General features: G+C 40.8%; 2 long non-coding RNA genes across 2 annotated transcripts in view; one reads left to right on the top strand and one right to left on the bottom strand.

Moving 5' to 3' along the window:
- Nucleotides 1–2,192, bottom strand: part of LOC115508780 — a 291,964-nt gene extending 289,772 nt beyond the window's left edge. The window contains exons 1-2 of the long non-coding RNA XR_004343283.1: nucleotides 2,119–2,192; nucleotides 1,705–1,833 (exon numbers count right to left, since the gene is read on the bottom strand). This is a non-coding gene — a long non-coding RNA (uncharacterized LOC115508780). The remainder of the gene's footprint in view (nucleotides 1–1,704; nucleotides 1,834–2,118) is intronic.
- Nucleotides 2,193–3,089: 897 nt separating this feature from the next.
- Nucleotides 3,090–4,766, top strand: LOC115508783. Its single transcript, XR_003967112.1, has 3 exons — nucleotides 3,090–3,229; nucleotides 3,412–3,556; nucleotides 4,725–4,766. It is a non-coding gene; the product is annotated as an uncharacterized LOC115508783 (long non-coding RNA).
- The last annotated feature ends 11,359 nt before the right edge of the window (nucleotides 4,767–16,125 follow it).

The following is a 16,125-nucleotide window of genomic DNA, read 5'->3' as shown; positions in this document are numbered from 1 at the left end:
GAAGGGTGCAATCATTTTTGCAGTGACAGAACAAGTGATTATTTAGGGACATAAAAATATTCAGTGCCAGACCATACCTTCTTTTGTGACTTAAGGGAGGATTGGGGGAATCAACAAGTGGCTGGTTAGCCAATATTAAATTAACAACTTCAGGAACTCCATAGACAGGAGGATTAGCATAACAAGATCTGGGAAGGATCTGGCAAGTTCTTTCCCTCACCTGCTAGAAGCAAATGAAAGAACCCCCTCAGGCCTGGTGTCTCTCTTCACCACAGCTCCTCACACTAGGCTGGTTTCTCAGTTTACTGGTTTAGGAGCAATAATAACAATTCTTGCACCTTTTTTTTTCCTTTTTTTTTTTTTAAGTACGCTTCATGCCCCATGTGGGGGCCCAATGCAGGGCTTGAACTCACGACCCTGAGATCAAGACCCTGAGATCAAGCCCTGAGCTGAGATCAAGAGTCGGACACTCAACCGACGGAGCCACACGGGCGCCCCCGACAATGGTTGCACTTAAAGTATTTTCAAAACACTTTCCTATCCTTTCTCACTTTTGTCCTCACCCAGCCCATTATCTCCATTTGCCAAATGCAGACGCAACTCAAGCTCTCTGAAATCCGGGCTGCAACCACTGTTCAACAACAGGAGATGCTACGTTGAGATACAATCCAGAATTGGGGGCAGATCAGAGGAAAACATCTGGGCGCCACCCCAAACATGGCCATCAAAGCAACCGCCAGATCAGTGAGTGGTTCTCCTGGGGGCTGGACAATCCACTGGACCTCTGGGTGGGGGTAAAGGACAGAGGGTTCTGTGCCATCCTGCCACTCGAATCTCACCTTCCCAGGCTGAGTCACTGTGTCAGTTGAAACGGAATGTCTACTGCTGTAAACCAGCCCTGGGAGTTATCCCCACATTTCAGCTGCACAGGGTACCTGCAAGCAAGTCCACTGCCAAATATGTATATTACAATCAGTCTAGCTCATACTGGATCTGTTGCAGTACACAGAACTCATTATGAGGTCTGCCATGAGAAACTTACATTCTGGCTTTATTATTTTTTTTCTTTAATTTTCTTTAATTTACATCCAAATTATTTAGCATATAGTGCAACAATGATTTCAGGAGTAGATTCCTTAATGCCCCTTACCCATTTAGCCCATCCCTCCTCCCACACCCCCTCCAGTAACCCTCTGTTTGTTCTCCATATATTCTGGCTTTAAAATGTCCAATAGGGATTAGTTCTACCCTTGACCTAAGCTAAAACAAAACACATGAGCACATTTTCTAGATCAAAGAATGTCAAGATAACTATGCAATGGGTTTCAGAGAAATAGATCTCCACTTTGAAATTGAGCCAGAATTCATATCTTACCCTCCTGAAAAAAATGTTTCCTTACCAAAACTACATAAGACACTTTAAAATTTTCTTTTGAAAATTCCTAGGTTTTGGTTGCCATGGTGGAATGTGAAACCTACATACCTATTGGAAATATCTATTGCTTTAGTAACCATGTTACTTTGGATAGCTACATATCTCCCAAACGAGAGAACAGTTTTCCTATTTTATGAACAGGTGTAGATTTCTGCCTGTTGCTGTAGCAGTTTTCACATTATAATTTCAGAACACTTTGAAATGCTGTTATTACCACCATATTTTTACAAAAAGGAAACCGAAGCATAAAAAGGCTGTCCAGCACTTACAGTCAGTGGTTCCTAATGTGTAGGCTGAGAGAGGATCACTGTAAGCCCAGAGATCTTGCAGAGGGCCAGCCAGGTCCTTCCTTTTCCAACCATGTATCTGTGTGAGGCAGGGTTTTCTCCGTACATGAACTTCAACAAAAACAACACATGGCAATGGTGTCAATGCAGAAGCAGATTGTTGAATCCAACTGCCTTTTGTCAGGCTAGACATTTAAAGAGATTTGCAAAATGTAAAACAATACCATTCTTCTCACTGGATTTCGCTTGGCAAAATACAGTTATCTGTCATAAAATATGCATTTATGTTAACACGTTATAGGCTTCTATCATTACTTTAAAATGAAATATGAAAGTATTTCTTAAATTTCTCAGTTTTAATTTCTAATATGGCAAACAGCAATAGATATAACTTACATAACCAAAAGCTCTTTGGGGTCCTCAATGAATTTGTAAAGGAATCTTGATACTAAAAAGTTTGAGATCTGGGTGAAAGAATAAAACCTTCGTGGGAAAAGCAAGTCAAATAATATTATCAAAAGAGAATAATAAGGACAATTTTGAAATTAAAATGAAGATCACTATTGTAGTTCACCATTGTAGAATTAAGAAAGAAAAAAAGATATTTTCAATAAAATTAAGAAAGAAGATCATGTTTTAGGCAAAAGATCCACATGCAAGGTCCAAAGAATATGGAAAAATAAAAATTTCACAGAATTTCACAGAAATTTGTTTTTGAAGGGGAGTTTGGGTGTATTTGCACTATGGGCTAATAGCAAAAGCATTGGGAAGGAAGAGGGTGTTGTTAGCAATGGTAGTATTATGGATGGATCAAAATATTTGTAGGTCTAAATCTGTCAGCTAAATTAATGCGAGATCTCAGGCTGAATATGAATCAAGTTTAATTAAAAGACAAGTCAGGATACAACCTAAATGTTGACCAATTGTGAGTTGTGATACATCCTTATGGTGCATTTCCAGCCAAGTATGTTCTGAAAAGAATATTTAATAACTTGGACACATGTTCACAAATATAAGAAGCAGGCTACCAAACAATATTTGTAAAAATATAAATATAAAGAAAGGAAGGCTACAAACAAAAATGTTAATGGTTATCTCTGAGGATGAGGGATTATTATTACATTTTTGTTTGTGTTTTATTGTACATTTAAAATTTCCCCAATAATAATAACAACACTAATAATATTATAATACTTTTTTTTTTTTGTAGAGCTATAGCTATCATTCTTGTTTTCTTTATGCAGCCCCAAGCTGGAGCTATCTCTCCCCGAGAAGCCACACCCACTGACTCCTCCCAGGTTTTAATAAATAGCCCCAGGAAGTCAGTCTCTTCCTTCCCTTCACAGGGGCCAAGGGAGGACTCTGTTCTGCTTTTGAATTCAGCAGCTCCAGCCTGTGCTAATTGATTTGATTCTGGGAGTTTAGAATTTGGTAGTTGGGAGCAGAGTGAACTCTTCCTGAAATAATGAATGCAAATTAATGTGAAAGTATATCCCCAGGATTTCCTGTAAGAATCTTTTATTACAGTGACAGGAGTTTTTACAAGTACTTATCATAAATAATTTATTGCCTCTGGTGGCAGGCTAGATACCTTACGTGACTGTTACTATGGGAACATCAATGTCCATATACAGTTTAATTCTATTCCCAGAAGCTGAAATGAGAGTCGGCATTATCTTAATGTTACAGATGTGAGAATTTAAGCATTCGAAAGCTAAGTAACTGGCCCAGATTCAACAAGATGAAGCAGAGGAAGAAGAGCTGAAACTGGACTGTTAACACCCAACCCAGGACACTTGTGCCTACAGCTGGAAGCTTCCACATCATGTGCCCTGTGAGCTTGGTTTGTCATGGGCTCTTCTATATGAGGGTTGACACCAGGGGGGCCTACACAAGCTTTGGGTGGGCACCAACAGTCTTGTTACCTGGAAGTATTTTACAGGAGGAAGAAGAGGGTGCCACTCCCAGGCTCTGAATTACCCTTCGAGGTGAAAGTCAACAGAAAGTCAATGCTAAGAGTGCACTAGCCAGTGACTCTCACTTTGCCCAGGTAGGAGAAGCCAGGGCAAGCAGCAAGGGAAGGGAAAATATGTGAGCATTAAAGAGAAAGTGTTAAGAAACATCTAGACAAGTACAAGGAAGGCTGTTCCATTTTAAATAAATGTGGCACAGGCAAGAAATGCAGGGCATACTTAAATGGAAAGGTGAAGATTTTTCAATTGTCAAAGGGCTGGAGTGACAATGAAGTAACTTTTCGCCTTCCTTCCCCATTGTCACAGGGGAATGATGACCCTTCCCCACGTCATCTTCTCAACTTCTGTTTTTGGTACAGGGAAAAAAGATTGGAAAACCCCAGGAAAGCTGTATAGGGAAGGTCCACCTTTTATGTGGAGGTTATAGTCTAGGAAAACAAAGTGATAGTCAAATGACCTAACAAAAGAGAATTACAGGAAAACCTTTGGTTGCAAGTAACTTGTTCTGTGAGTGTTCCACAAGATGAGCAAACATTTCTAATAAATTTTAATTCGATAAACGAGCAATGTCTTGCAATACGAGTAGTACATGATGCTGAATGTTACATGATCACAACTGAGCCAATGGTTCCTGAAACTTGCTTTGCTATGCAAGTGCTTTGCATTACAAGCATGTTTCTGAAATGGGTTATGCTCACAAACCAAGATTTTACTGTACTTTCTTGCAAAATTGATATAAAAATCTACCTTCTCACTACCCATCGCTTTCTGTCCTTTAATACTGTTTAACAATCAGGGGCGCCTGAGTGGCTCAGTTGGTTAAGCATCTGACTTCAGCTCAGGTCATGATCTTATGGCTGTGCTGACAGCTTGGAGCCTGCAGCCTGCTTTCGATGGTGTGTCTCCCTCTGCTCCTCTCCCAATCACACTCCTCTCTCTCTCAAAAATAAACAATATTTAAAAAATACTGTTTAACAATCATAATAAATAATTATTTTAATTTTGTCTTAACATTTATTTTTGAGACAGGGAGAGACAGAGCATGAACGGGGGAGGGTCAGAGAGAGGGAGACACAGAATCTGAAACAGGCTCCAGGCTCTGAGCCATCAGCACAGAGCCCGACGCAGGGCTCGAACTCACGGACCGCGAGATCATGACCTGAGCTGAAGTCGGATGCTTAACTGACTGAGCCACCCAGGAGCCCCCATAATAAATAATTCTTAATAATGCTTTATATAATAACAAATTATTAATAAAAAATACTCTAGTAATTATACCATGAAACTCTTTATTCTGATGTTGATGGAAGAATTATAAGGTGACTCTAAACCAGGAGTCAGCAAATATTTTCTTTGAAGGGCCAGATGGCAAACATTTTAGGCTTTGCAGGCTATACAGGATCTCTTTAAAAATGTAAAAATTATTCTTAGCTCAGCTGTACAAAAATACAATTTGCTGCCCCCATCCTAAGCTATTGCAGCAAATATAAGGGCCTTGAAGGGCAGGAGGGCAGAGCAGACAGGCCATCCATATCCACTTCTGTCATTTTCACAGACTAGTCTGTCTTGTTTCCATTACAATGGGCTCCAGCCCCTCAAACAGTGCCTAGTGGTCATTAGGCCTAAATATGTGATCGCTGATTCAGTAAATGGTAGCTGGGCTCTGACAGCTGGAGAGAAGTTGCAATTTGTTGAAAGTCTGCCATTTGATGTTGATTCTTTCCTCCCAGAATCTTGGTGTTGCAAATTCATAGTAACAGGCCTTTGCTCTCTCCTGGCCAACAGGGTATTATCGACAATGAAATGACTAAATATTATGACTTATAGTACAATATGTCCTACATGCATGAGCATCTCAATAGAAAACGGTACAAAAAGGGAGTTACACAACACAGGCCTCTTTTACGTGCAAATCATCCTGGATGGAGGAACACCCGTATTTCCTGGTGGGGTGGAAGGAAACTAACAGTTCCTGAGCCAATTTCATGCTAATATGTTTCACACATTATTTAATACAATCCACATATGTCATTAGAAGGTAGAGGATATTACATCTCATGGGTAGAGAACGGAGGCTCAGGGAGCTTGAATAATTTGCTCATGTTCCAAAAATAAGTATGTCACAAACCAGGATTCAACTCCAAGTCTGTCTGTTCCCCAACTTCAGGCTCCTTCTATTATACCTGCCTACGGTTAGTGGTTGTACTATTTTTAGCTCTACCAACAATTTGCCCTGTGTCCTTTTGAGATGATCAGTTTACCTCATTCATTAAACACAAATGTAAATAGCTACCCATCCCTCAGGGTGTTGAAAGAACTCGTGAATGTTACAAAACACCGCACACAGCACTACCTTGCACTCACTAAATATTTGCTGAATTGGAATTTTGTTGAACATCTGAATTGGCTGTTACCCAGGAGAAAGGAGAGAAGAGTATGTGGAGGAAATGCCTGATTGATCACTACTGAGATGGGGAGGGACAAAAAGCATGACACACAACTCAGTGATTGTGTAGACGGGGGGGTATAAGTTCAGCCAAAGCAGGGTGCAAAGCAGGATCCAGAGAATAGGAGAACTTGGGTTTCTAGGAGAACTAACATAAACAGTACATCAATTTTCAAAGGATTTTTGTTTTTGCTTTTGTTAGCAACAGAGCCGTTCTTCAGAAACCTTATTTTGAAGCCCAATATATAAAACAAATACAGAGCTATTCTTAGCCCTGCTTTCTGGTTTCCATGGTGTCCCCTAAGGAACTTTTACAGAACCCCTAAGGCCCACTCAGGGCAAGGTTTGAAACTTCCTGCTCTTATAGCTGCCTCCTCCCTCAACACCCAGTCAAACATAGTATTTACAATTAATGAAGGGTAGGTGTTCCCTTTATCCTAATAATAGTATAGAGATACTCTGCAGAGGGTTTTCCTGCTGATGGTTATCATGTTCAGAGGTGGAGGTGACTTTAGGCCTGGTTTGATTCAGGCTTTCAACTATGGGGTCAGGAATATGTACCTCTTCGTTTTCTGATACTGTATTCTCCACGAAGACACCATTCCTTTTTTTTTTTTTTTCCTGAGAGAGAGACAGAGACAGCATGAATGGGGTAGGGCAGAGTGATATGGAGAGAGAATTCCAAGCAGCTCTGCACTGCCAGCACAGAGCCCAGTGTGGGGCTCAAAACCATGAAGCCGTGAGATCGTGACTTGAGCTGAAACCAAGAGTCGGATGCTTACCAACTGAGCCACCCAGGCACCCCTGAAGATGCCATTCTTAAGCATGCTCTTTCTACACATGACAGAGATGGCCACCAGCGGTTTCAGGCTTCTATCATCCCTAGTATCTACAATCTCGGGAGAGAATGACTCTCGATCAATAGTCCAAGACCTCTTGAAGGATTCAACACCATCAGTCATGTGCTCATCCTGGTGCAATTACTATGGTTGGAGTAATTTAGAATTGATTGGCCGGGCCTGGTTCATGCACTCAGCCCTAGAGCCAGGAGGAAGGCCAGTACCACCAGAACATACAGATCAAGAGGGATGGGTGTTAAGAGTGATGCCCCAAAGTGATACTGAGCACAGAAAAATATATGCCCCCTCCAGTGATCACAGACATGACTATGATGGTAAGCAAGCCAAGGAAGGGGAGACTTGAAGCCCATGTTGACTGAAGTGATGATATAAGAAAAAGGCTAAAGTAAAATTCAGGAACAAGCAAAGAGAAAAGACAAGAGAAGTGTCCTGTTAGTGTGGGCCTGCACTTCTGCAGGAGAAGAAAGACTTCTTCGGTTCCTGAAGGAAAGGCAAGTCGATTGTTGAAGCCATCCAGAGGATGATTTGTCATCAGCGTCAGATGAAAAGTGGTCAACAAGTGTCTGCATGAGGATGTTGTGTGGGAATTCAGATTAGGAAGTCACTGGGGAAGACTTCAAGAGGCATTTCTGCAGTGATTCAGTTGCCAAGGGTGAGAGGGCAGAAAAGAGCAAGAATCAAGCTTTAGGAGCAGAGCAATTTCTTATTTATTTTGGACACAGTATCCACAGAGAAAGATTTAGTGTTGACTGGACACAAATAGCACTAAGCCAGCCAAAGATAAAGACGCAGCCATGGTAGTGTGGCACAGCAGTTAGATGCTCAAGTTCTGGAATCCAGGTTTAAGTACAGACTCCTCCCCTCATTGGTGGTATGACCTTGACATATTCCATATTCTCTCTGGACCAAGGCTTCCTCATCTGGTAATTAAGGATGATAACAGTTTCTAGTTCAGGGGCTCTTGTGATTCAGGATTGACAAAGATAACATTTGCAGAGAACTTTGTACAGTGCCCAGCACATAAGTGTACATAAATGTTGGCATTCGTATTATTTAGAAGGAGAACGGCTGATAGATACAATGCACATATTGTAGAAATGTAGAAAGTGGCATCAAAATACGTAGCCTAAATCAACTGAATGAAAAACTGCATTGTCTTGGAGAAAAAAAGCTGGAAACAGAAGAAGGGAGAGCAGACCACTGCCCAGAAGTGACCAGGATACCTGAATATTTTATTTGAAATAGGTGAGTCATTGCAATATATTTTTTCATTCATTCTTTCCAGAACTTTTTTTAATTAAAAAAATTAATGTTTATTTTTGAGAGAGACAGCGTGCAAGCAGGGAAGGGCAGAAAGAGAGGGAGACACAGAATCTGAAGCAGGCTCTGAGCTGTCAGCACAGAGCCTGATGCGCCGTTTGAACACATGAATTGTGAGATAGTAACCTGAGCCCAAGTCGACACTCAAGCTACTGAGCTGCCCAGGTGCCCCCAGAACTTTAAGTTAAGAGCCACTATGTGTCAGGCATTATGTGCCAGGTGCCGGGAGATAAGGAAGAGGATGAAACTCCCAGCCTTAAAGAGCTCAAAGAGCTCACAGTGTAGGAGAGGGGAGAGAGAAGGCCACAAATGGTATCAACAGCACACTGAGAACCACCTAGGTTTGTTCAGAGCATGTGAGGGCAAGCAGGGCAGTGAACAGTGAGCTCCACTGGACATTCTGTGGCTCCAGAGGGCATCCAAACATATCTGTATCGTGCGTGCCTGCTGGAGGTAGAGCTTGGTCATATATAATCCTAGAAAGTCACATCTAGAAACAAAACTGGCAAATGTCAGTAATTGTTGAAGCTAGGTGATAGGGATTCTATTATTCTCCCTACTTTTAGGTGTCCTTGAAAATTTGCAGTATAGAACGTTTTTCTCTTTTTTTATTGAAATGTAGTAGACACATACAGTGTTACATAGTTTCAGGTGTACAACAGAATGCCTCAACAAGTCTACACCTTATGTTATGCTATGCTTTGCTCTTATGCTATGCTCACAAGCCTAGCTACCATCTGTCACCATACAACCCTATCACCGTATCACTGACTATATTCCCTGTGCTGTACGTTTCATCCTCATGACTTAGTCATTTCATAATTGGAAGCCTGTACCTCCTGCTTCCTTTCACCCATTTTGCCCATCCCCCCACTTCCCTAGAACTTTTTAAAAATGGCATATGAGATTGGAACCACCATGTGGACCTAAAAAAAAACCCCACCCCTCCCACCAAAAAAAAAAAAAAAAAAACCAACTGGCATATGAGATATAATGTATCAGAGCCAGAAAAGAGCAGTTAGGCAAAGGAGCACTTGGCAACAGCCATAACCAGAAACTTACAGACTGTGAGACACAAGAGGAAAATTGTGCCTCACTTGATGCGGATGCAGGAGTAAACAGAACAAGGCAAGGGGTGGGAGTATGGGAAAGACAACTTAAGGCAGTGATATTAAGGGGGAAGGAACAGAAATGGAAAGACAAATGGGAGCAAAGAGGAAAAACTAATAAAAAACAGGAATTTTGAACTCCCACTTACCAAAAAACAAAACAAAAAAAAAAAAACAAACAAACCAAAAAATGGAAAGTGGGGCACCTGGGTGGCTCAGTTGGTTAAGCCTTAGACTTTGGTTCAGGTCATGATCTCACAGTTCATGAATTCGAGCCTCGTTTCAGCCTCTGTGCTGACAGCTCAGCGCCTAGAACCTGCTTCAGATTCAGTGTCTCCCTCTTCCTCTACCCCTCCCTCACTTGCACTCTGTCTCTATCTCTCTCTCAAAAATAAACACTAAAAAATTTTTTTTTCTTTTGTCCATTGATGGATGAATGGATAAAGAAGATGTGGTATATATATACAATGGAGTATTACTCAGCAATCAAAAAGAATGACATCTTGCCATTTGCAACTACATGGATAGAACTAGAGGGTATTATGCTAAGTGAAATTTGTCAGTCAGTGAAAGACAAATATCACATGACTTCACTCATATGAAGACTTTAAGATACAAAACAGATGAACATAAAGGAAGGGAAGCAAAAATAATATAAAAACAGGGAGGGGGACAAAACAGAAGAGACTCTCAAATATGGAGAACAAACTGAGGGTTACTGGAGGGGGTGTGTGGGGGGGATGGGCTAAATGGATAGGAGGCATTAAGGAATCTACTCCTAAAATCATTGTTGCACTACATGTTAACCAATTTGGATGTAAAAAACAAAAACAAAACAACTCTTAAAAAAAGTTTTTTCTTTTAAAAGAGGAAAGAAAAAAGAAAATATGATGAAAGCAGGTTGGTGTGAAAGCAGTATGGTGAAGCTGAATAACAAAGGTTAATGCACAAGTTGAAAATATATATAGAGAGAGAGAGGGAGAGAGAGAGGGAAAGAGAGAGAGAGAGAGAGAGAGAGAGAGTCAGAGATGAAAAGGGATTAGGATTCTGCTCCAAATGAGGAATCATGAAAGATGAAAGAAGGATGCTCAATGAGGAAACCAAGAATCGAGGCAGAGTCAGAGTTCCAGATAAGCTACACAATTTAAGGTGCTGAAGTTTAAAGAAAATTTTCAGTTAGGTGACTTTGGGAAAGATCCATATACTTAAGTTCATTCTTGACAAGTTCATTCATTCATTCATTCATTCATTTCCATAAATAGATATTAATCTTGTTTTCTGGCAATAAATCAGAAAACAAGATCGACCTTGCTTAGAGCCCAGCAACAAACAATGAAACAAGCAATTATAAATTACAATAAACTGAGATAGATGCCAACATGGGTAAGTGCACATGGCAGGCCCTCCCAGGGTACCTTCATTTTCATGCAGGGTGTTTCCCCAATCTCTGGGCTTTGTAGGTACAGAAACATGATCTGCTCCAATGCCTAATTCCATCTCTTGGGGATGGACACTCCCTAGCCAGGCTGACTGAAGTGATGACATAGGAAAAAATATAAGCACCAGAAGGTCAATTTATTGACTTACAGTAATAAAAATAAATAGAAATGATTTGAATATTTGTACTCTCTGAAGTGTATATTCTTTCATAATAGACAGATTACCATCACAAGATTACTCGAAGAGAATGGATCACAGCAAAGGGTGGGGGGGGGGTGGTAAACTGGATGATCTTAATGCCCAGTGTCACCAGGCAGTGGCTACCCCATGTGGTCACCTACACTCTTCAGTCAAGACCTGCCTCACAGTAGATATTGGTGTTCATGGGTCAGGGCACCATCCCTCTGGCCACTGCTAGAGGATCTGCCCTATTCTATCTTTCTCAATATCCCTTTTATAGACTCCCTTACTTTTATGTACACATTCATTCTCCAGACATGGGATAATATAATTAACTAACTGTAATCTTTCTTACATATAATCAACAATCAAGTCTTGCCCCCACTCCCATGGTGATATGCAGATTATCCAGATTAATATCTGGGCATTAAAATCTGTTGGGATTTTCCTATGTAGGTCTGATTTTACCAACAATGTTTGTTTTTTTTTTTTTTTTTTTCAACGTTTATTTATTTTTGGGACAGAGAGAGACAGAGCATGAACGGGGGAGGGGCAGAGAGAGAGGGAGACACAGAATCGGAAACAGGCTCCAGGCTCTGAGCCATCAGCCCAGAGCCCGACGCGGGGCTCGAACTCACGGACCGTGAGATCGTGACCTGGCTGAAGTCGGGCGCTTAACCGACTGCGCCACCCAGGCGCCCCTACCAACAATGTTTTAATTATTCCTATTTTCATGTTCAAAGTGTAATTTTAACTTTCTTTTGGGAATGTTCTGCCTATTTTCCATTTGTTAGATCTACTCTTAGCCAGTTAAGGTTGGGTTTGGCCAATGAATGGGACATCAGAGATCAGAGGGGAGGAGGAAAATGAGGGTCAGGTATTTGATCCCCCAGCTCTCTCCTTATGGGGTCACTGCAAATAGGCTACTTCTCTAGACCAATGATCACAGGTCTTGTTAGGAAGGTCCTCTCCATTCCTGAGTTTTGGTAACAGCTCTCATCCTTTTCCCCTTTTGGGCCTTGGGATGGAAACAGTTCCCCAGCATTGCTAGTCCCAAGATAATTCACTGTGCCTTGTTGGTCTCCCTAAATCCTGCCCACACCATTGTAACAATCTCTTTATTAAACTTTCCTAATTTTCTCCTTTGGACATGCCATCTCTTTCCTGTTGGGACCCTGACATATATTGGGGTTGACTGGAAACCCATATATTACCAATGGGAGTTAAAGGCTGGAGCACAAATATGTAGCCAACTAATTACGTAGTGATAGAGACCCAAAGAACTACAAATTTAATCTTTGGGGTTGTGAAAGAACAAATGTTAGGTATTACTTTCCTGAAAAATAAATGAATGAAGTAAATGAGCTTAAAAGAATGAACTTAAATGAGCTTAAAAAGAACCTTAAAGAGTGTCAAGCTTCTAAACAATGCATAAAATTGAGGCAAGTAAGGTTCAGTGGCTCACCCATAATCAAAGTCCCTTACCTACAGAATTGAGAGTAAATTTGGCTTTCTGGTTCCCAGTCCTCCGCTACTCGGTTTCCCCTGGGGATATTATTTCGATTCCTTGAAGAAGAAAGCAACATGGATGTCCTACAGTTTTATTTAATCAAACAAAAATTCCAAGGAAGAGAGAAAGAAGGAGGTAGGTGTGGTGATTTCAAAATATGTCCACAATCTCTTTGATAATTCTCCATTCAAGAGGTAAAACTAGATTCCTCTCCTCTTGAGTACACATTGGATTTACTGACTTGCTTCTAACCAACAAACTACAATGGAAGAAGAGATGGTGTATCATTTCCAAGACTAGGTCATAAAAGGAAATGTGACTTCCTCCTTGCTCTCTCCCTTGGACACTTGCTCTGGGGGAAGCCAGCTGCCATGTTTTATAGCAACTCAAGCAATCCTATGGAGAGGAACTAAGACCAACTGTCAATAGCCCTTCAAGTACACCACCTTGCAAGCAGATTGTCCAGCCCCGGCCCAGCCTTAACATGATTATAGCCCCTAGATAACAGTTTGACTTCAATCCAGATGCAGAACCACCCCTCTAAGCTTCTCCTGAATTCCTAACCTAGAGAAACTATGAAATAATAAATTTTTGTTGTTTTAAACTGCTAAGCTTGAAGGTAATTTGTTATACAGCAATAGTTTACTAATAAAAAAAGGAAGAGGAAGGAAGGCAGAAAAAGAGAAAGAAGGGAGAAAGAATAGGCAGAAAAAAATGCTGCTTGTAAAATATTCTCACATACCACAGCCAAAAATTGTTCAGAGAACAACTACATAAAACATAGAAGGCTGATGAGTTGGGGAGTTGCCAAATCAACATATTTGAAGCATAGCATATCATGGTTTCTAAATGAATACAAAAAAATTTCATAGTTTAAAATCTTATAATGTGCCACTCAGGTCAGATCATGGTCTGCATAAGCCCAATATTCTATTTACAATGGTGGAACAAGATTTTGTGGGAGAATATGAGTACTTTTTATGGCATTGATCTCTGAAACCAAGAGAGTGTATCCAACTAATATCAAATAAACATATATGTATGTATATAGAAAGACCTTTTCTTCATTATTGTTTTCTATCATCTTCTTTTTCCTCTAAAACTGCCTCCAAGCACTGAGAGTCAATCCTTCTATCTAAAATTCATGTGACAGTCTTTGTAGGAAGATCTAGGAGCCTGGAGGCCAACAGAAATTCTGCTAGTTCAATTTTAATATTTGGGGAGGGAATGGCTATCAGAGACTAGTAAGGCCCCATAAAATAACCAAAGTTACAGTCATAACCCATCTCAACAAGCTTTAATCTCATTGAAGATTGGTTGTCTATCTTGTCAATTCTATGGTTTGGGCCTTCACAAAAGACACAAGTTAGGTAGTTATTTAAGTAACCTCTACACCCAACCTGGGGCTCATACTCCTGACCTGTGAGATCAAGAATCTCATGCTCTTCCAACAGATCCAGCCAGGTGCCCCCTACACAAGCTCTCCTTGCTACGCGTAAATGCTTCCCTGTGAACCTCTGTTTCGGTGGCTTTATGTTACATCTAATATAGAATGAGCGGTTTTCTAACCCTTCTGCTGAAAGGCCCCTAACTGCTGCTTCTGATACATGGTGGATGTCATTCATCCTAAATGTGGATTATTTCTTTTGTAATCCTTGATTCCTTTTCCATTCAGCTTTCATCTTCTCAGGTTCAACAACAGACAAACATTAAAGGAGGAAAGCAAAACTAAACACGCATGGATATCATGAAAAGTAAAACTGAACACTGCAGTGAGCATAGCACAAGGCCGAGGTGTCCATCACCATCAATGAATGTAACATTGTGTGCCATCTCTACTTTGATAAAAGAAAAAAAAAAGAAGTTGAATTTTTTTGAATGGTGTAGTATAAAAGGGAATAATTTGCTTCCAAAAAACAAGGATGTATGGTAAGAGAGTAGCTGTGCTTCATGCTTGGAATCAGAAGAGCAGGGGAGTGAAATGCCTGAACCAGCATATGTAAGATTGAGGAACGACATCGGATCTTGATACAGAATGGCAAGGAGGAGGCCGGCAGACTAGGGCCGGGCAGGGTTGTGGGGGGGGAATCTGTGTGTGACACCAAGGAGGCAGCCAACAGAGTGGGAATCAATCGAGGAGGAGAAGAAATCACTGAAATTAAAGACATGTTGGGGCACCTGGTGGCTCAGTCGGTTAAGCAACCGAGTCTGATTTCGGCTCAGGTCATGATCTTGAGGTTTGTGAGCTCAAGCCCCTCCTTGGAATCTGCACTGACGGTGTGGAGCCTGTTTGGGATTCTGTGTCTCCCTTTCTCTCTGCCCCTCCCCCCCCAAATAAATAAACATTAAAAAATCTTTAATAAAAAAAAAAAGACATGAGCAAGCAAGTGGATGAAAGGTGAAGGAGGCACTGACTCAGGCAAGTTTCATGGTGAGACATTCTAACCCACATAAGTCAGATAAGGGTCCATGGTTGGATAGACAGCTGCATAGCTAGCTAGCAAAGTGAGAAAGTAAATAAGCAAGTAAGCAAATAAACAAGTGTCTGTAAAAAGAAAAGAGGAAACGAGTAGCAGAGTTTACCTCATGCTGTTTGTTTTCCCCAGAGAAGGAAGTCTGCAATATCTTGTGAGTGACACTGAGACTCCTAGGGGTGACCATCCACATGGTCCAGCTCTGAAAAGAGAGCCTCTTATGATTATGCAAGTCTTAGGGGGTGAAACAGGACTCTGTCTAATGCTCTGGGATTGCACGGTTTATTTTCCTAATGGGAGACTGGATTTTACGTGGCACAGGCAACCGTCTGAGAGCTGGAAAGCATAATAAAGTTCAGGAGGGAAAAGAGAGTTCCTGGAACAGACTGGCTTACCATTACATTTGCAAATAATTCCCCTACTGTCAAAATCAGCCTTTGGCAGATATATTTGGTTTGATTCTGGAGAAAAGGGAAATAATAAAATCCATGACACCAGTGCTTTTGACTATCTCATTTAAGGAAGCTAGCAAAAGAATAGCAGTAATTGGAGGTCCTCAACACTTTTGGATTCAGATTAAAATTTTTTCATAATTTCATTGCAAAGGCTATAGTGGTAGCAAGTGACAGAATCATAACTCTGGTCTAAAATTATGCTACACATAAGAAGATGATAGACTTGACTTTCCAGTATGTTCAAACCAGTAACAGGGTGACCAAAAAGGGCCTGAAGAGCTGCCTTTGTCTCAGGAGACAGTCGTCAATACAATGAGGCATAAATCACTTAAAAATAGAGCCAGCATATGGGTTGCCTTCTAACCGTGTGAAATATATAAAAACGCTAGGAAAATGTGATTAGAATTCCAATACATTATGGATAAAGCTTGAAATAAGGCAAGAATATTCATGCAACCCTCTGCAATATGCATAACAATAGAAACTGAAAATACACCGCATGGTAAAATGCCAATGAAACATTAATAAGCAAAAATTTCTGTGCATAATCAGTGAAAGTAGAGGGTTACTAAAGATTGGAAATCTACTGTTTAGGGAAAAGTAAAGCTGTATAAATAAAGAGGGCAGAATTAGAAA

This window comes from Lynx canadensis, chromosome A2 (genome assembly GCF_007474595.2).
Source record: "Lynx canadensis isolate LIC74 chromosome A2, mLynCan4.pri.v2, whole genome shotgun sequence".
Lineage (NCBI taxonomy): Eukaryota > Metazoa > Chordata > Mammalia > Carnivora > Felidae > Lynx > Lynx canadensis.
This window is presented reverse-complemented; position numbering and strand designations above follow the sequence as displayed.